Below are 21,174 nucleotides of genomic sequence, written 5' to 3' on the forward strand. Positions count from 1 at the left end.
TGTATGTCGACATGTTATGGTTGGTTGGATTGAGGGGGTCCTGCTTTGTGCTGAAGGCCAAGATACCGAGGGCAGTCCGAATAGATTGTAGTCCCCGCGAGGCGGTCCAATCAGGTCGAAGGCCTAGCGAGCGGTCTGGAAAGGTTGTAGGCCCTGCGAGCGGTCCAGTCATGTCGAAGACTCGGGAGCGGTCCAGATAGGCTATAGGCCCTACGAGGCGGTCCAGTCAGGCTGAAGGCTCGGTTATGCATGTTGTTGTTGATATGTTGTATGTGGTGGTACTTTGGGGGAACTCACTAAACTTTGGTCACGGTTTTTAGTTTATTGTTTCAGGTACTTCTGATGATCGCGGGAAGCCGAAGATGTGACCCTACACATCCTCTGTTTATGACTTTATAATTTTGGGATACTCTGATATGGATAAACAATTTGGAAACAATGATTTTGTAAACATTTTATGACTATGGGTTGTTTTTAAAAGTTTAAATTTGTTGTGATTTTTGGGATGCTACAAGTTGGTACCAAAGCCTTGGTTTGAGTAAATTTGAGGAACACCCGTGTGAATCCAGTCTCAAACTAAGGAAATGAAAAGGTTTTAAAAAATAATTTTTGAAATTGTTTTCAAAATAATCAAGAGAGGATGTGATGTGTACGATCAGTCGGAGCCAGTAAGTAGACCCCAAATTACCACACTGTTATTTGATGTCATGATATGTTAGAATAGCATGCTAGTGATAGGCTAGGGATCTTCAGGAATCGCATAACAGCATTTCCAGACTATATGATGCTTGATAGCCTAGGGTTTTTCTTATATGAAATTGACATCATTACTGTAGTTGCTTAGTATATGCATCAAAATCGTACATACCTAAGATTTTGTAGCCTGAGAATTTTTGATTTAGCCTTATTTCCTGTTCCTGGTTTGGTTATGGGTTTAGGTTAGAATCAAGTATACGACTGTTTATGGGATCCAATGTTATGTATGATTAGCATACATGAGTGTTGCATGGTTAGTGGAAGTTTCATGGATGAGTTATGTGTAACGCCCCAAATTTCAATACCAATATTAACTTAACATAGTCTCAAAACTTCTAAAATTCGAAAATTCAAATACTAATGTCATTATTAATAATAATTGCGGAAGCGAATAGAAATTTAAATAAACACTTGACGCGTTACGTCCTCCTCAAAGCTTGTCACCTTCTTCAAGTCTGAGTTTTATCCTTTCCATACCCGCTGCCACTTGCTACGTTATTTCCTGGGTTGCGTGCATTTAAAGATTCTAATTGGTAAGCCTAGGGCCTAGTGAGCTCGTGGTTTTCATGCATATTGACGTCAATAAAGTAAAAATAATGCAACAAATTATCAAATATATTTTCTTTCCACCCTTGGTGACACATTAAGGAACTACTGTCATTTTCAGGGAACAAGTCCATCCGCCGGGCACAACAAATATGCTTACGGCTAATTAATCAGAGCGTAAGCTCTCCGCCGCGTACTGACACCCTGTACGACGACTAATAAAAAGACCGTGTAGTTAATACAACTGTTCCCTATATATATGCGACCCACCATTTTCACCCCTTTATATGAAATAATTCATAAAAATTCACACAAATATTCATAGCAATAACAATAGTAACATGTAATTGCAAATAATTTAGAATCAACTTTTCATGCAAGCAACCACAAAATTCACACGAAACTCACCTTGTCGGCGTTAGGTCTTAACCAAGTTTGTCACGCTACACGCACCCTACATTCCACCAATAAATTTTCCTAAGGCAAGAATCCTAGAAAAACATCATATGCGCTTATTTTGGCTCGTCTGCCCACGTATCTCGTTCGACCCACCAATAGTTATTTTCTAACATGTTTACGAAATTTGTAAAATCTTACTTAAATATATGCCAACATTGCATAAATCGGATATCTCAACGTATGATGTCATATTTAATTTACTTGCTAAATTAATAGAGTTTCACTCTTAGAAGAACATATAAAATAAATAAATAAATAAGTGAATAAAAATAAACTTTCACAGCGTCCAAAAATACAACCGTGTGAAGTTGCCGTATTTAACTTTTTAATAAGACCCCAGTTTATAAAAAAAATACTTCAGGGACTAAAATTAAAGTTTCATGAACTTAACTTTTCTTTCAACAAATGCGTGCGTTTGGTTTATATAGCGCAAGGTTAGATTCAGCAAACCTTTCAAAAGGTAAGGATCATTTATGTAAATACCATTTCAAGCAAGTAAAAGAACACGATTCATTTTGCATAAAAAAAGGTGAAATAAAAGGGACACGCGCCCAAGGATTGATCACACGATGTACTGTCACCTTCAGTGACCGGTAAGCTTCCACTATATTTTGGTTTTAAAACTGTAAATAATTTATTTTAAAACACTGGCAAACAATTCCACCCACCCAAAAAAAAATACCCGAATACTCATCTTCTTTGCCCGAAAATAAATTCACATTCTGCCATTTTTGAATATACTGTAGCTTCGAAAAAAAAAGGTATGTAAAATAATTTTTTCAAAATTACCACTAAGCATCTACACCTTTGTTGACATATTCCTGTCAAAATTTAGCAATAATTCTATAACCATACGAGTTGCAGGTTTTATTTTCAAAAAATTATATTTTTAGATTTTTGTCAAATTGCTACTGTTGTGGGTCGAATCGAGACAATAGGTTGAACCAAAATACATCTAGCACACATATAATTCTATCCAAGCAACAATATCAGACTTAAATCGAGTAATAATACCTTAATTCCAAGAAACTCCGAAAATACTTCAAGAACTTCCAATTTCTATATCTCCTTGAATCTCAGTCGTTTCTTGCAATTCTAGTGGCGTTTCCACCAGAAATTTCGAGCTCTATATATTGCCTAAGGTGTCATTAGTTACTATCCCCTCAGTTGCTCGAATTTAAGCCATTAATTTTGAACTAATCATTTTTTTTATTAACATAACCTGAATATATATATATATATATATATATATATATATATATATATATATATATATATATAATATTTTGACATTATACCTCATAATTCCCTTCTATGATGGAGTTTTTTGACGACTGGTATGCTGCACTTTTAGAGACTGTTTTTGTTGCAGCCACCGCAGTCGTTGCTGCCGTGGGGATTGGCATTAGGAGGGCTTTCCAATACCGAGATTTTGACAATAAGAAGACCCCAGTATTTGACGGGGTTCGGGATCCGATCATAGTCATGAGGTGGCTTTCTGACGTGGATGGATGCTTCCTTACGAGCTCTTACCCAGCTGACCATAAGGTCAACTGCGCTCTGAACCTTCTTCAGTCCAGAGCGAAGGATTGGTGGAGGTTAGTTACTAGTGAAGGGTTTTGAGCACTCTAACAACCTTATGGTGCACATGCAACCCTAGATGCTTTGTATCTATGTTTTTCTCTAATTATACATGCAATTTGATTTTCCAAAGCATTCATCCTAACTAGCATACAATTGAATGAAATAACTAGTTAGATAACTTACCTCTTAATAGGACTTGTAGTTCTTGGCCTACAAAAGCTTTAGCACCTCAAGTGTGATGCCTCTAATGTGTCACAAACACCAAGTGCAAAAGGAGGCTTGAGAGAATAAGTTACTTAGCACAAAATCGATTCACACTCTCCAAGAATTTATGTGGCAACCGATTTGAGCTCTAGGGAGTTTCTTTTATAGTGTGACAAGTGCTAGGCTTACATCCATGCAAACCCTAATGCACCATTACCCTTCATATTACTTAGGCTCCATGGGTTAAACCTCCATGGACTATCCATGTTGGTTTAGCCTATCCTAATTAACCATGGATCATTGGCCCGCACTATAAGAATCATTGATTTACCAAATCAGTCCCCATATATTTAATTAGTCTCTTTTGATCACTAAATTAATTTCAAATTAATTCTTGATCAATACTAATTAAATAATATGATTTCATATTAATATATTATACTTGTAATATATTAACAAATCACAAATAACATTATTCTCAAAAGTCCATCCTATTAAATTGCATTGGTGAAGGCAACCGAAAAGGACCATGCTACTCACGGGTCAAGTACATATCAATTATAGTTATGGGCTTAGACACCTAATCCAACAGTCTCCCACTTAGATAAGTCTAATAACTATAACTGAAGTACGACTTAAAACCCGACTAGCAATCTTAGCTCTTAAAAGCCGCTGTCGAACTCTGACCCAGTCAGTGACGCGTCCTTTAGATAAGGGATCATACAATCCTCTGTTCTTCAAGATATCAGTCGGACAAATACATGGAGCAATATCATACTTATTGTCCAGCAGTTTATTTCTCGATTTCCGATTTGTTTGACAGAGAACTCAATTGAACACATCAATTTAGTCCCGATCGGGCCCGACACATAAGTCAAAACAAAATCATCGAGGGGCCCAAGATATCGCTTTTAATCCTCCAAGAATTAAAAGTAACAGATAAACTTCGACATTATATGTTTGTACTAACTATTCATTAAATCATACAAAATAATGTGTTTTATAACATCAAGTTACTGATGCGTTTTCGCACTATCAATGTACAACCAACTCATAGTCAACAACTCATATATCTTGGTTTGAAGACTTATATGATATTATCGTTTCACGATCACTCATGATAATTTCCATGAAGTGATTCAAGTGAGCGTGGGTTGAATCCAATACTCAGACCTGATGAGTACTCATGAATGTTGTAGCAATCTCTTGCTATTTCTAAACACTTCAGACAATCTACAAGCCTAATTCATGACAGTCTTGCCTTAATACCTACTTCCAAAGTATGATCGACTTTGGATAGTTTGAATAATTTAATTATTCTGTAAGTCAAAACATGCAAAATGAAACACAAGAATGATCGAATCCAATATGGTCTCAGAACTTATGAATATAAATAAAACACCTTTTATTTAATCACTATATTGATTACACATTATTCATTGATTATGTTTCGATTAATCAACTAAATACTTGAATTAAAACAATAGATATGCCATGCTCCAAGCATTCACACTATGTTTGTCTATGGTCCTGACTTTGTGAAATAGATTAATTGAACAAATCTTCAATGAAACTCATTTCACAATTCCAAATCTTTATCACTAGTGTAAGAGTACCAAAGAATGTGTTAGATTCTAAACTATCATGCAATGATTCCTTTTGTAATGTCTAGGTACCAAAAGTCATAAATACTTGACCAACGATATTACAAAATATTCCTTTGGAGATTGTTACAAGACAACTCCATGGAATTGAAGTCTCAAATTCAAAGTACATTTCTTTAAACATCCTTCTTGCATAAAAGTTTCTACACACAGATTCCTAATATCCAACTCCCAATATGGAAATATTCTCATATTTTCCATGCGACAACTCATTATTAATAGAATCATGTCTATTCATAATAATGTCAATATGGTCTATCCATTACTTATACTTCCAACTGTCCTTAAGCGACCAATCCTTGGCGAACCTTAGATTGTCCTTAACAACTGCTTAACCACTTTAGTCATATCTGGTTCTAGTCCTTTTTCCCTCTTAATGCCCTAGGCATTTGGAAAATTAGAACACGAGAATATGAAAGCATATGCAATCGATCCTATACCCAAAGCATATCAGATGCGATTCATAATGTCTTACTTAAAGACATGATACTTGACCAGTCTTTTGCTATAATATTTCGATATATAGAATTTCCTTATGTTGAACCATTCCAACAGAACATATATATATATATATATATATATATATATATATATATATATATATATATATATCCTTGACTAAATTAGATTAAAATCTCAATCTAAGCTTTTAGATTTGAAATGAAGTATAATTTCCTCTCCCTTAATTGTAGCAAAACAACTTTTCAAACCTTGCAACTTTGCGAATTGAAACCTTTGTTTTCTATAATTAACATTGCTAACTTGCAACTCTTACCATAATAATTATGCTCCCACTAGCATAATAATTATTATCTTACTAACATAATACTTATGCTCCCACTAGCTTTGACATGTACCCAGAAATCAGCTGGACTTCTAGAGATCAATACTTATTGACTTTTTTACCAAAGTTTAGATTTCTGATACGAGATGCTTCGATAAGACTTTATCTAGGCTTCTCAAACTCATACAACTTTCCTTAGACAGTTTACATGTGTGTCTAAAATTTTTTAGAACTTATAACAATAAGTCTCAAATGTTTATACCTTTTTCCATTTCTCACAATTCGAACTATGAAGAGGGATGCCGTAATCATAATCGAATTTGAGAACACAATTAACACAACTGCTATCTCCTTAAAATGTACTTAGTGAAAGCGTTTCCTCACAATCATTTTCATGAAGCGGAGAGAAACCTTATGACACTTAGATTTTATGTTGTATGTGTTCTTATCTATGTGAATTTGTCATTCCCAACCATTATCATAAGACAAGGTCTATGACAAAATGAACCACATATGTACTGAACTTGTTCAATCTTAATTTGTTGCCACTTGGTAGAACAAGGGTTTACCATGTCTTCCATGTTGTTAAGCAGCTCACCCATACTGATCAATGAAACTTTCATTGATCCGGGTGCTTTGCCTTATGCAAACAATTGAGAACTCATAGAACTCACATGCATAGTCAACTTTTAACTGGAATGGCACAGAAACATGTCAACACGATAGGTTACAAACCTCAAGTCGTGTGCTAGTGATAAACAATAGGTTTATTCTTGATTAGTTCTTGAAACTATTCAAGATCTTTAAGACTCCCACTGATCTCTTGACATATAAGATTCTCTGTCAAGAACCATTCCTTGACAAACAAATAGTCAAGAGTTAGTGCAGATTCTTATCAAGAATGACACTTCATATAATTTGTCTTAGTTGGTCTATGTCCTCACCAAGACATCACAACTTACCAATTTGAAATATACAAGAGTAAGAAACATTTTACTCTACATTTGATGAGTGTTATAAACCTTCCTTAAGATTATGTCACTCAAGGCACAATCTTGGAGTATGACTTTAAGACTTTATTTTGGAACGAAGTATGACTCATCTTCTTGATTTAACCATTCCAACAATTCACGATTCCTCTTCTTAGCCATAAAAATGCACTAAGATATCCTTAGAGGATCAATTGTGATATGGTTTCATAATCACTCAGCTGATCATAAAACAAGATACTTAAGTACTCTCCCATCCTTTCAGACTGGAGAATATTTTATCTTTCTGCCTAATTTGATTCTTCTTATTCGATCTGCTATACATTGAAACTTTTCCAATGATTCAGAATTACACTTAATCTTGTAAGTATAACCATATTTACTAAACTTTAGTAAATCATGATGAATAGTCTTATCGATCTTTGTGGTGGACCTGACCAACACATAACCAAGTATACCCGATCCCCTAGTCCTTCACTTGAATCACATATAATGTGAACAAGGAGTTAGTCCTAATTTCTCAAAGATGAAGGTTCTCATTCATCATACAATACAAGTCGCATGCTTCCAAGTTTCTCTCCAATTGAAACTTGGATGATGAGAATCTTTCCTTATTTGGTAAATTTAGACACTACCACAAACGAAAGAATCAAATCCATATTGCTAAACATATATAAACATCAATTTTCACAAATGCCATTGCAAGGAAATATAAAACAAGATAAATTTCAAAATTTTCTTTATTTATAATATGCGGAAAACTTTTCCTTACAATGCAATTACAAATGAAAACTATGTTACTACATATTTCTAAGCGATCTATCATAACTCTTAAGTAGCAGCTCAAAAATCTGATCATCGAACCATACGATCGAAATCCATCTCTTCGTGATCAGACTCAACATACTCTTCCTTTAAGCTTCCTTTGATCCTACAAAACATCAAAATGTAAATACATTACATCATGTATTAAGAATCTCCAAATAGGAACTTAATGGAGTTAGATAGTGGACTTACCTGAAGTAGAGCCATACAATTTGATTAAAATTCTCAGGTAATCACGGTAGCTTCGCTTCCAATGTCCCTTTTCTTGGCAATAGAAGCAAGTGGACTCTTAGGTATTTGCACATGGGACTATCTCAGAGCTGGTTTTTCTCTTATGGGTAAATCTTTTGACCATAGCCAATTCCCTTCCCATAGGATAAGGGATCTTTTCTAGACTATCTATGACATTGCCTATGTCCATGTCAGCTTGGGAAGTAGATCTTCCAATCAAATTTGCTTGACCATTACCCCAAATCATTGCTGATTCATCAGCAATAAGAAAATAGGTAAGATCAATAAGGGTCACGTCGCGGTCTGTCATATAATAGTCTTTAACAAACTGACTATACGACTCGGGAAGTGACTGAAGAACCAAATCAACAGCCAACTTCCTTGGGAAAACGACACCCAACATTCCCAGCTTGTCAATGTGTGACTTCATATCCAAGACATGTGCACACACGGACCTTCCATCTTGGTGTTTACTAGACAATAGGGCTTGAGTGACCTTGAACTTTTCATGTCTTCGAACTTGTGGGCCAGGGAGAATAATTGGAGGATGTGGAGGAATTGAGATATGATATTGTGGAATATCATATTCATGTAAAAATCTTTTTCCAAAAGATTCGGGAAGACCATAGTTGTCTGAACTAGACATCTACAAGGGAGAAATTCAAGTTAGTTGATTTAAGTCCTTAATATAACACCCAAAACGAAATATTAAGGCTAGGACCCAACACAATATTTTACAATTTGGAAGAGGGATGTCGTAATCCAATTGTAAAATATTTGAAGGTAGGTAAATGACGATTTATCAATTTCCACAATGAAAAACAAAAATGAACTTTAGGTTTTAAATGAATTGAAATTCTTAGATCTTTTGAGATTCATTGAACTTTTCAATGGCATGTTTAAATCTCGATTATGCCCTTCAAGTTTGTGATTGGGATGCCGGGGATCACAAACAAGGTGTGAATAACTATGCAAATTAGCTTGGTACTCTCGATGTCATTTATCACGTAATCAATGTGCCAGTTAACCATACACGCTCCATTGATCTATGATAAACATCAAGCCACCCTTACTAGTCCATGTTAGTGTGTCGGTTAACCACACACGCTCCACTAACGACTTGGCAAGGTGCAAAGTTAAATTTCATGAATTAGCATAAATTTCACAGCTTTCCTAAAGTAAGTAAGATTGGGAATTTAATAAAAGTTTAGTTACTTTATAATTATCAATATACTTATAATGATAATTGGTGTCCAATCCTACCCATTCGGCTAATGACCCTTCACCAATCAAGGAAGCGGTGGGTGAGAGTGGACACCCATGAAACTGCCAGTTTATACGTAGTAACCTTATACCCCCTTATATATTGGCATCGTGAATGAGGCCTACTAACGGTAAGACTGACCTGTGTTATATATATATATATATATATATATATATATATATATATATATATAGAATTATTAAACTTTTAATATTATAATAGTATAAGGGTTGAATTTTAAACTTTTAAAATTCTAAGGTTTGGAATTAAAGTATTCATAAGTGTGACTTTAAAAATTCCAAAACTTGAGGGCAAGTTATGGAATTCATTTAAAGGCATTTAGATCAAACATTTTAATTAACAAAATAATCAAATAATTAATCTATGATCCAGTTAAACTCATAAGTCAAGATAATTCATATCAACAATTGCAAGAAATTAGCCTAATCATATAAACTAATACAAATCTTGAAATTTTTACAATTATCTTTTAATTGGATGAGCATGATCATTACCATATCAAGAAAACAGATTATATGTTTCAAAAAACAGTTTGTGGTAATGATCTTAATCCAATTTTGGCCAAAAATCCAAAATTCTACACCCAGAGCCATCAACTCGACGAGTGCATGAACTAGACTCGTCGAGTTGGTCATTTACTGAGTGGACTCGTCGAGTCAGCCAGTGGACTCGACGAGTTCATTAGTCAGAAGCCAGAAAATTGATTTTTTCAACTTGGAAAATTAATAGGCATCAAGTATAACAGAAAACAATCCTAGGCTCTAATACCACTGAAGGGTTTTGAGCACTCTAACAACCTTATGGTGCACATGCAACCCTAGATGCTTTGGATCTATATTTTCTCTAATTATACATGCAATTTGATTTTCCAAAGCATGCATCCTAACTAGCATACAATTGAATGAAATAACGAGTTAGATAACTTACCTCTTAATAGGACTTGTAGTTCTTGGCCCTCAAAAGCTTTAGCACCTCAAGTGTGATGCCTATAATATGTCACAAACACCAAGTGAAAAACGAGGCTTGAGAGAATAAGTTACTTGGCAAAAAATCGATTCACACTCTCCAAGAATGTATGTGGCAACCGATTTGAGCTCTAGGGAGTTCCTTTTATAGCGTGACAAGTGCTAGGGTTACATCCATGCAAACCATAGTGCACCATGACCCTTCATATTACTTAGGCTCCATGGGTTAAACCTCCATGGACTATCCATGTTGGTTTAGCCCATCCTAATTAACCATGGATCATTGGCCCACACTATAAGAATCATTGATTTACCAAATCAGTCCCCATATATTTAATTAGTCTCTTTTGATCACTAAATTAATTCCAAATTAATTCTTGATCAATACTAATTAAATAATATGATTTCATATTAATATATTATACTTGTAATATATTAACAAATCACAAATAACCTTATTCTATAAAGTCCATCCTATTAAATTGCATTGGTGAAGGCAACCGAAAAGGACCATGCTACTCTCGGGTCAAGTACATACCAATTATAGTTATGGGATTAGACACCTAATCCAACAACTAGTTCATACACCCTACAGCAGCGAGCTGCAATTTTATAGGATCAGTTCACTGATACATTCCGCTCGAGATATGTTCCTTTGGTAGAGCGGGAGAGGCTAGCGCAGGAGTACTCGGATTTGAGGCAGGGGGCCGAGTCGGTGACGGAGAGCATCAGGATGTTCAATGAGAGGTCTATGTTTTGCCCTGAGTTTGCTACTTCTGAGAAAGCTCAAATGACTCGGTACTTGACCATGCTCAAGAGGGACATCCTCCAGTTCGTATCTATTTAGCGCTATGGATCACTCCTTGATTTGTTGGAGGTTGCGAGGCAGCGTGAGATTGAGATGGAGCTCCATACGAGGGAGCAGAGGCGGGCCCCGGCACATCCGCAACCTGCATCGAAGCGGTTCAAGATCGTTGATGTTTGATCTAGGGGTCATAGGGGCCGCACTTGTGGGAAGTGCGGCAAGGTGCATTAGGGTTCTTGTCGATTTATTTTTGGATGCCACAAATGTGGCAAAGAGGGCCACTATACGGGGGATTGTCGCCAGTCGGCCCCAGTTTCGAGTACCATGATTTGCTACGACTATGATCAGGTTGGCCCTATGAAGGTAAACTCTCCATTTCTCTTCGCCAAGCTGGCGCATGCCCGACGCCAACTACTCTGAGGATCACCGATGGGTACCAGGGGAGGGTGGAGCCCCCGAGGGCTCGGGGCAGTGCTTTTCAGCTCATTGTCGAGGAGGCCATAACAATGCCAGATGTTATGACCGATATGTTTCTATTTATTGTTCTGTTAATTATTTTTAAGGTATGCTTTTGTTTATGATTCTAATAGGTACATTCTTAGTGAACTCTTGCCTGCTCTTGTATTATTTGACTCGGGCGTGAGTCGGTCCTTTGTGTTTCGATCTTTTAGTAAGGATTTTGGTATGCCCCTTAGTGAGCTGGAGTGTCCGTTGCAGGTTTCTATCACCAACGAACACGGGGTTTCTGCATCCAGAGTGTATCAGGGTTGTGTATTGGAAATTTTGGGGTGCCCTACCCAATTGATTTGATCCCTATCCCCACGGGGGATGTGTGCGTGATAGTTGGGATGGATTGGTTGAGCAGGTTCGGTACTATGATCAATTGCGAGGGTCAGCGAGTGGTAGTTCGAACCCTAATTTGGGGAGAAATGGTTATCTATGGAGAGGGTACCAGGGTTGGTTCAGGGTTTTGTTCAGTAGCCAAGGCTCGGCAGTATAATCAGCATGGGTGTGCGAGTTATCTGGCTTATGTGGTTGATACTCGCGTCAGCAGACTTCAGTTTAAAAGGTACCAGTTGTTAGGGAGTTTGCCGATCATTTCCTGGAGGAGTTACCCGGTGTGCCTCCTAAGAGGCAGGTTGAGTTCAGGATTGATCTAGTGCCAGGTGTGGCTCTGATTTCCAATGCGTCGTACCGCTTGGCACCGCTTGAGATACAAGAGTTGTCCTCTCAACTTCAGGCAATTTTAGGCAAGCAGTTGATCAGACCGTGAAGTTCGTCGTTGGGAGAGCCGATATTGTTCGTCAAGAAGAAGGACGGTTCACACTGGATGTGCATTGATTACCGGGAGTTGAACAAGTTAACAGTGAAGAACCGTTATCCCCTTCCAAGGATTGATGACCTCTTTGAGCAGTTTCATAGTGTATCTTGGTTCTCCAAGATCGATCTGAGGTTCGGGTATCATCAGGTGAGAGTGAGAGAGGAGGATGTGGAGAAGACCATGTTCCGGACTCGTTATCGAGATTATGAGTTCATGGTGATGCCATTTGGGCTCACCAATGCGCCTATTGTGTTTACGGATTAGATGAATCAGGTGTGCACTCGACCGTTATGTTATTGTGTTTATTTATGATATCTTGGTGTATTCCACGACCAGAGAGCAGCACGAGGAGCACCTTCGAGATCTTTTGGGAGTATTGAGGCGGGAATGACTGTATGCCAAGTTCTCAAAGTGTGAGTTTTTGTTACGAGAGCTCCAGTTCCAAGGAAATCTCGTTAACCAAGATAAGATTTTGGTCGATCTGGCCAAAATCGAGGCTGTAATGCAGTGGGAGGTTTCGAGATCTCCCTCAGAGATCAGGAGTTTCTTGGGTTTGGCAGGATATTATCATACATTTATTCAGGAATTCTCCAAGATTGCGACACCCTTCACTCGTCTAACAAGGAATGGAGTGGATTTCTGATAAGGCCTTGATCAACAGTCGGCATTTGAGAATCTTCGGCAGAGGTTATGTGAGGCCCCGGTATTGACCCTTCCGAAGGGAGTCTAGGATTTTGTGGTATTCTGTGATGAATCTATCACCGGTTTAGGGGTGGTCCTTATGTAGAAAGGATGAGTGATTGCTTATGCTTCGCAGCAGCTGAAGCCGTATGAGACGCGATATCCTACTCATGACGTGGAGTTGGGGGCAGTGGTGTTTGCCCTTAAGATTTAGAGACATTATCTTTATGGGGTCCGTTGTACTATTTATACGGATCATAATAGTTTGAGATATCTTATGGATCAGCCAAACCTGAACTTGAGGCAACGTATGTGGCTGGACGTGGTCAAGGATTGTGAATGTGAGATCCTTTACCATCAGGGTAAAGTAAATGTGGTAGCGGATGCATTGAGCCGCAAGTTGCCTGGGTCTTCCATTAGGGAGATGTGTATGAAGATATCCGTTGATTCTCCATTTTTCGGTTTGATCAGGGAGGCTCAGGTACAGGGAGTTAGGAAAGAGAATTGGAAGCAGGAGAGGTCTAGGGGTGAGATTGATAGGTTTTTCACCGATAGTCGAGGGTTGTTGACCCGTTGTGGTCGGTTTTAGGTTCTAGTTTCCGGTGTGATTAGGTCGATAGTGCAAGAGGCGGCTCATAAGTTTCGCTTTTTTATACACCCGGGAGCCACCAAGATGTATCGGGATTTGAGATTGAGCTACTAGTGGTCGTGTATGAAGAGGGAGATAACATGGTATGTCAAGAGGTGCTTGACCTGTAGGATGGTCAAGGTCGAGCATCAGAGGCTGCATGGAAAGCTACAGCCTTTGGAGGCTCCCTTATGGAAGTAGGAACATATCACCATGGATTTTATCACTAAATTGCAAAATACGGCCAAGGGTTTTGATGCTATATGGGTCATCGTGGATCGACTGACCTAGAGTTCCCACTTTTTGGCCATCCAGGAGAGCTATTCATTCGAAAAGTTGGCCGATGTGTATGTCTGAGAGATCGTTGCTCGTCATGGGGTTCTGGTCTCCATTGTTTTATATCGAGATGTTCGGTTCACTTCCCGATTCTGGCAGAAGTTCCATGAGGTTACATTCAACACTCTTATCGTCCGCAGACCGACGGTTAGAGTGAGCGTACCATCCAGACCCTTGAGGATATGTTACGGGCCCGTGTCATTGATTTTGGAGGGAGGTGGGATTCCTACCTACCTCTTGCGGGGTTTTCCTACAACAACAGTTATCACTCCATCATTGGTGCCCCACGTTTTGAGCTCTTATATGGTCATATATGTAACACCGTAAATTTTCAAATAAAATTTTCATTTAAAATCGCATAATTCTCATAACACATTTCACGAAAATCTCATTTATTTAATTTATAAATCGCAACTCCAAAATTATTTGATTCAAATCCAGGATCCTCAAACATAACTCTTTCACTGGTGTGTACAATCAAGTTGGTGCCTTCCCGCGATCCTGAGAAAACCTGAAACACATAACACATAACACGGTAAGCACGAAGCTTAGTGAGTTCCTAAAATACCATACACAAAATAATTAGCCACTCGAGGCTACAACTCTGTAAGACCCTCCAGTCATTGTGTATCAGTGGGACCCTCCAGTCCCACGGCTCGTTGGACCCTCTGGTCCGGTCTCTGTGAGGACCCTCTGGTCTCACTGCTCGTTGGACCCTTCGGTCCGTTCAGTAAAGCTCCGCATAGCATAAATCACAAAGACATAATGCACAACATAAAACATAAGGCAGGATAACATAATACTCAATGTAAGCACATAAGACCCTCCGGTCACACATAAGTACGACTCTAGGTAAAGTATAGTGGGAAGACTCACCTCGCAAGCAGGTGAGCAAATAATCTCACGCTCGGATCTCTAATTAATACTCTTTTCACGACTCAGATAACCGAAGGCTATTCTTTCTCTCTCTAACTCTTTGAAGTGGGTAAAAGACCATTTTACCCCTCCATGGTCTCTATTACTCATGTTGACCAAAACCCCAAAGTTAACAGAAGTCAAAATCGAGTCAACAGTCCATGTTTGACCCGACTCGCCGAGTGCACCCTTGTGAATCGTCGAGTCCCATCATTTTCCACATAAGTCTCGTGAAGGTTGACTCAGCTCTTCGAGTTGACTCCCAACTCGCCGAGTGATTGCATGATTCAGCTCTACGGGACAAACCCTAATCAACTCGTCGAGTCGGCTCATTGACTCGGTGAGTTCATTTAGACCCAACGCTCATTCAGGCGATTTAAAACGAATCTGCCACTCCAAACACTAGATCTGTCCTCTCAAGGCTCAATAGTCACGTAAAGCTTCAATCTTTACGTTCATACATGATGTTATTGTTCCAAAATGCTAATACATGCCCTTTATGATTGATTAAGCCCAAAAACCCTCATGAGGATGAATAAAGTTGGGCCACCTAGACTCTAAGGACCTCACAAGGTCCAGATCTGAGGTCTAGACTTCTTAATAACTCATGCTACTCAAAAACCCAACAAAAGATGGCAAAAAGCCCTAAAACTCCATAGATATGAGATCTATCCAAAATAAGAAGAAAGGTAAAGACTTCTTACCTTTCTTAGGAGCTCTGGACATGAAATCATTGGATCCAACAGCCTCACCTCCAACTCCCTACTTGATAACCTCCTCCTCTTCCTCAAATGATGCATAAGAACCACAATATGAGCTTCTCTCTCACTCTCTAGCTCCAATTGAAATTAGGGTTTGCTCTCAGGGGAAGGTAGCCGCAAATGAGGCTATAAGTGCCTTTAAATAGGTCCCAAACCCGGGAAATTAGGGTTTCTCTGCCCAGCACATACTCGGCGAGTCCCTGCTCTGACTCGTCGAGTCCACTCATTAAATCCACGCAAGCAACTCGACTCGACTCAGCGAGTTGGACCCTAAACTCGTCGAGTCTCTCCTCCAACCACAAGATTAACATACACAATAATATCCCTGAAAAATCCGGATGTTACAATTCTCCCCCACTTGAATTAGATTTCGCCCTCGAAATCGCTCCTCACAACATATATATATCTAATCCAATAACCGAAGAGCACCATTGAAAGGATCTCATACCACACAACTATCTTCCTCTCTGGACACCTGAATCTAAACGGGAACTCCTCCCTGGAAAAAGGACAGACCCATCTACCACTACGCTACCCTTTGTGACTCTCTAGAATCTGGATACTCTAGTGGCCTGTCACACAGCCAGACCGCCCTCTCAAGATGCTCCTCGAATAACAAACCCCGATAACTCACTGCCCCTCTGATTCTCTAGTTGGGACCGATAAAACAAGTCCATGCCCAAAACTGGCTACCGATCACTCATCCCAGACATGATAACCAATCCAGATCATATATCAAGAAATGAAAGGATCACATCACACCAAGGACCCATCCATTGTACTACAATCAAAACCCATCTGAATAACGAATCCTCAACACCCTGACCTCAGATATAGAAAATGATCACGCTTGTTCAGAGCATCCTCCGACATCTAACAACATAAACCTCAGCTCCCTTCTCAAAACTGAGCACCGGGTCATCTCTCGACGCAGTAGTGGAACCTCCAAAGGTTACCCACTGCATGTCCTAAAACGTCTCGTCGACTTCCTTTCATAACAACTATCTCGGCCCAGTGTGACACACACAAGTCACAAAGTTTTCTTTATCCCAAGCGAATACTAAAATCCCAACTGAAATCGTCTCACCCTCGACCTACGTTGTCTACTACTCATTAGTTCCATGCATCTTGCGGTCCTTCCCATACAACCAAACTGACCCACTCAGGTCTAAGACATCATAAGACACACAATACCACGAAAAATGAAACCGTTCTCTGAGTTTGGAATCTCATTCGCCTACTCAATACACCACCAAAGCCAAACTCATACTCGAGAGTCTGGTCCGACATAGAATTGGAACCACTCGTCCCAATGGAGCACCCAAGTCATGACCCATGACCCGCAACTCACGCGTACATCATTTCTCCAAGCCCTTTCGATTGCGATAACCACAACTTAACTCAGAATATAACGATTCCCGACACCTATGTTGACCCCAGTCTCGCCCCTGGTCCGACCACCAGGTTCCCGAAACTCAAAGATTAAGGCTACCCAAGCCTAAAAACTCTTCTGCGTCATGCTCTGACTAGCGAATAATACGCCTCCCCGTAGTATCAAAAAATTCCCTCTCACTAACCCGTGAGGGCTACGGCTCCCGGCAGGCCTACGACACTCTCTCACTGATTCATGAATACTATGGCTCCCCACAGTATCACAACACTCTCTCGCAGACTGGTGAACACTACGGCTCCCCGCAGTATCAAAACACTTTCCCGCACTGACTTGCCACAGGCTCATTCCATGGTTTTCCCCTGATAATCCGAAGTGATTACTCCCACTCGGACCCACTCACCCTCTCTTATTCCCCATAATCTCCCCATCGAGTCATCACCCCACTGAGTTCACTATCGAATACTCCACGGCTCAACATAGATAGGTACACGCACCCACCCAGGTTAAGCATCACCACTCCTGACGACAACTGTCGTGACGGACACCCCTTTTTTTACGCTGCAATTAACATTCTGGGATACTCCCATTGAAACCATAGCCACTTGATACTTCACTTGCCATCTCATCAGTCAAGTCTCAAAATAATCCGAAATTCAGGGTATTGTACTCGAATACCTTGGTACACCATTACAAAACTCACGATGTCTTGTCTCATACGCCGATGTTCCACTAGCACAACTCGCAATTTCAAAATACTCCAACTCACAACTTGAAACACGGAGGAATCGTCAATGTCAAGAACACATTGACGACCATCCGAAACCCCATCCTCTATGGCTCAAACCCATGTGAGAATAATCATACTGACTCTGAAGTTGACTGCCAACAACTGTTGCCCTTCCCAAAGTGAACATAACAACCCATACATCGAACTGGAAATTCTCCATCGTCGAAACTATCCTTACGAACCAACCACCTCGAATTCGACCATTACAACCTCGAAGAGTTTCTCATCACCCTAAGGCGCCTGCCCAACTGCTACTCGTTGTGGAGACACTCCTCCTTCCCTGAGCACGTACAACACGCATTATCTCGCCCTGCACCTTGCCATGATCACCAATAACCATGATCTCATGAATCCGCACCGTAGGTCTCCATATCCAGCTCTCTAACCGCACTAGAACAATTATCTGATTCTCTCAGTAAATAATCCAGTTCTCCCCCACTCAGGGTTCGAACCATCACCATTTGGTATACCACAGTCTACTCCACAGACTGGCTCGCCAGATGCACCAATTCCGCCTTATGGGATATACCACACCGCACTCGATGATCTTCCGGATAATAACCACATAACTCCAATTATCCCGAAATCCGCCCATCTCATAAACCTCCTCACGTGACTGCCTCCATCCATCTCGAAATCTCAGACCAATACACCGCCAGATATCCCATCTGTCCCTAATTAGTCCCGTCTCTCTATCTGGAAATAATCCACTATCACACCTCTCGTCTCCAATCCATCTTCCAACGTCCCATTGTGTGGATTATCATAGAAACAGGAGACTCCGTTCTGACAACCGATACAGAAAATAAGCAACGATGGTTACCACCCCAGTATACTCCTCGAAATCTCGTGGAACTGCTGCTAAAAAGTATGCCTCACCCAGGAAGGTACTTCCTTGTTCTCTTACATCTCAGTCTCCACTAATAACTCTCTCATGGAATGGGAGATACTTCGCAGTAGACATGCTGCTCAAATACTCTGGTGAAAAGATCACAACCATATGCTATCCCACAGGGTTTACCTCCAACTCTGAAACCGGAAGCTCAATATCTCTTCTGCCCCTCACAGGAAACCGAAATAGCACAACTCTTGGTTACAGAAAGTGACATCTCCACTATCGGCCGATTGCTCAACTCAGACCGAAATCCCTCATAAAGCCTCATCCCTACTCATCCCTAAGTCTTGCGACTCCAACTGGAGCCTTACCAGTAAAATCTCTTGAAACTAACTCAAGTTCCTTCTCAAGGTAGGTCCCACTGAAACTCGTTCAACATGGCCCTCTGGACCCACACTCTATCACATCTGATCTCAGTCTAACCCATTACAATAGAATAAATGGTAAACCAGAAGCACTAACTGCCACGAGTCATGGTACTCAAACCATGTGGCAACATCTCGACCTGCTATGAATCATGGTACCCGAACCATGTTACCTCTTCTCAATCCGCTACGAATCATGGTACTCGAACCTTGTTCTCTCTTCTTAATCCGCTACGAATCATGGTACTCGAACCATGTTCTCTCTTCTCAATCCGCTACGATTCATGGTACTCGAACCATGTTCTCTCTTCTCAATTCGCTACGAATCATAGTACTCGAACCATGTTCTCTCTTCTCAATCCGCTACGAATCATGGTACTCGAACCATGTTCTCTCTTCTCAATTCGCTATGAATCATGGTATTCGAACCATGTTCTTAATTCTCAATCCGCTACTTAGAACTTCTGGAATTCTCCCTGTTTCGAGTATGGGTCCTCTGCTTTCAGTAGTACGGGCCCATACTACCTGCCACATCTACCCATACTTTCCACACAGATCGTCCCAGATTTCCTAAGTCATTGTTCAACCTTCTCGATCACCAATCCCGATATGCAAGTACGCCCTTCAGCGAATACTCTCCTCCATCAGCATACTCATCTGACTAAGTTCACTCCCTAGGCTCTTCCTAGGTTCTCTCACTTCTTTGCCATCAGCTGCTGAAGAACCCCTAATGATGTCAGCCATCTACCGCCTGAATATTGTTATATTCACTTAGTAGCTGACTCCCATCATCAAGAATTCCACAAAGCACGAGGCCAAACAACATTCGGGCATCAAATGATCTCTACCAACACGTACAACCACTCTAAGTTACAACTCCACTTGCTATGCTCATACTCAAAAGGATATCACTGAACTCAAGCAACTTTACCCCACGCGGGCATCTTACTACTCCTCAAATGCTCATATAGGTATCTCTCCTAGATTACTCCTCTACTCAAATCCCTCCCTAAAAAGGATTCCTGCTAGGTACTCTTACTCCGCACATACTCATAAGCAAATCACAGATAGTACAATTGCTAGGCTAAGGCATCACAAATCAGGCCACTCTAGTCCTAAATTATGAAATACCTAGCCTATCTCTCGCATGCATAATATCCAATAAAATATCTCATAACACAAAAGTAAGGGTATTTTGGGAAATCACCGTTCGGGCTCTGGCTGATTGTATACACTGCTCCAACTCGTTTGCTCGTGAACTCTCTCTCATTTTTAGAAAAAATTATCTCTTTTGAAAATCTTTCTCAAATCCTCAGTTTGAGTTCAAACACACCCGGAGGTGCATCCGAATCCCTCAAACCAAGGCTCTGATACCAACTTGTAACACCATAAATTTTCAAATAAAATTTTCATTTAAAACCGCATAATTCTCATAACACATTTCACGAAAATCTCATTTATTTAATTTATAAATCACAACTCCAAAATTATTTGATTCAAATCCAGGATCCTCAAACATAACTCTTTCACTAGTGTGTACAATCAAGTCGGTGCCTTCCCGCGATCCTGAGAAAACCTGAAACACATCACACATAACACGGTAAGCACGAAGCTTAGTGAGTTCCCCAAAATACCACACACAAAATAATTAGCCACTCGAGGCTACAGCTCTGTAAGACCCTCCGGTCAATGTGTCTCAGTGGGACCCTCCAGTCCGACGACTCGTTGGACCCTCTGGTCCGGTCTCTGTGAGGACCCTCTGGTCTCACTGCTCGTTGGACCCTTCGGTCCGGTCAGTAAAGCTCCGCATAGCATAAATCACAAAGACATAATGCACAACATAAAAGATAAGCCACGATAACATAATACTCAATGTAAGCACATAAGAACCTCCGGTCACACATAAGTACCACTCTAGGTAAAGTATAGTGGGAAGACTCACCTCGCAAGCAGGTGAGCAAATAACCTCGCGCTCGGATCTCGAACTTGCCTCCG

The 21,174-nt window shown here is 40.1% G+C and overlaps 1 long non-coding RNA gene across 1 annotated transcript; it reads right to left on the reverse strand.

Annotated features, from left to right (window-relative positions):
• Positions 1–1,065: 1,065 nt before the first annotated feature.
• Positions 1,066–2,919, reverse strand: LOC145162997 (uncharacterized). Its single transcript, XR_013739497.1, has 3 exons — positions 2,776–2,919; positions 1,711–1,756; positions 1,066–1,258 (listed from the first exon to the last, which is right to left on the reverse strand). It is a non-coding gene; the product is annotated as an uncharacterized LOC145162997 (long non-coding RNA).
• Positions 2,920–21,174: the final 18,255 nt, after the last annotated feature.

Source organism: Lactuca virosa, chromosome 3 (assembly GCF_052849685.1).
Source record: "Lactuca virosa cultivar CGN04683 chromosome 3, Lactuca_virosa_CGN04683_v6, whole genome shotgun sequence".
Lineage (NCBI taxonomy): Eukaryota > Viridiplantae > Streptophyta > Magnoliopsida > Asterales > Asteraceae > Lactuca > Lactuca virosa.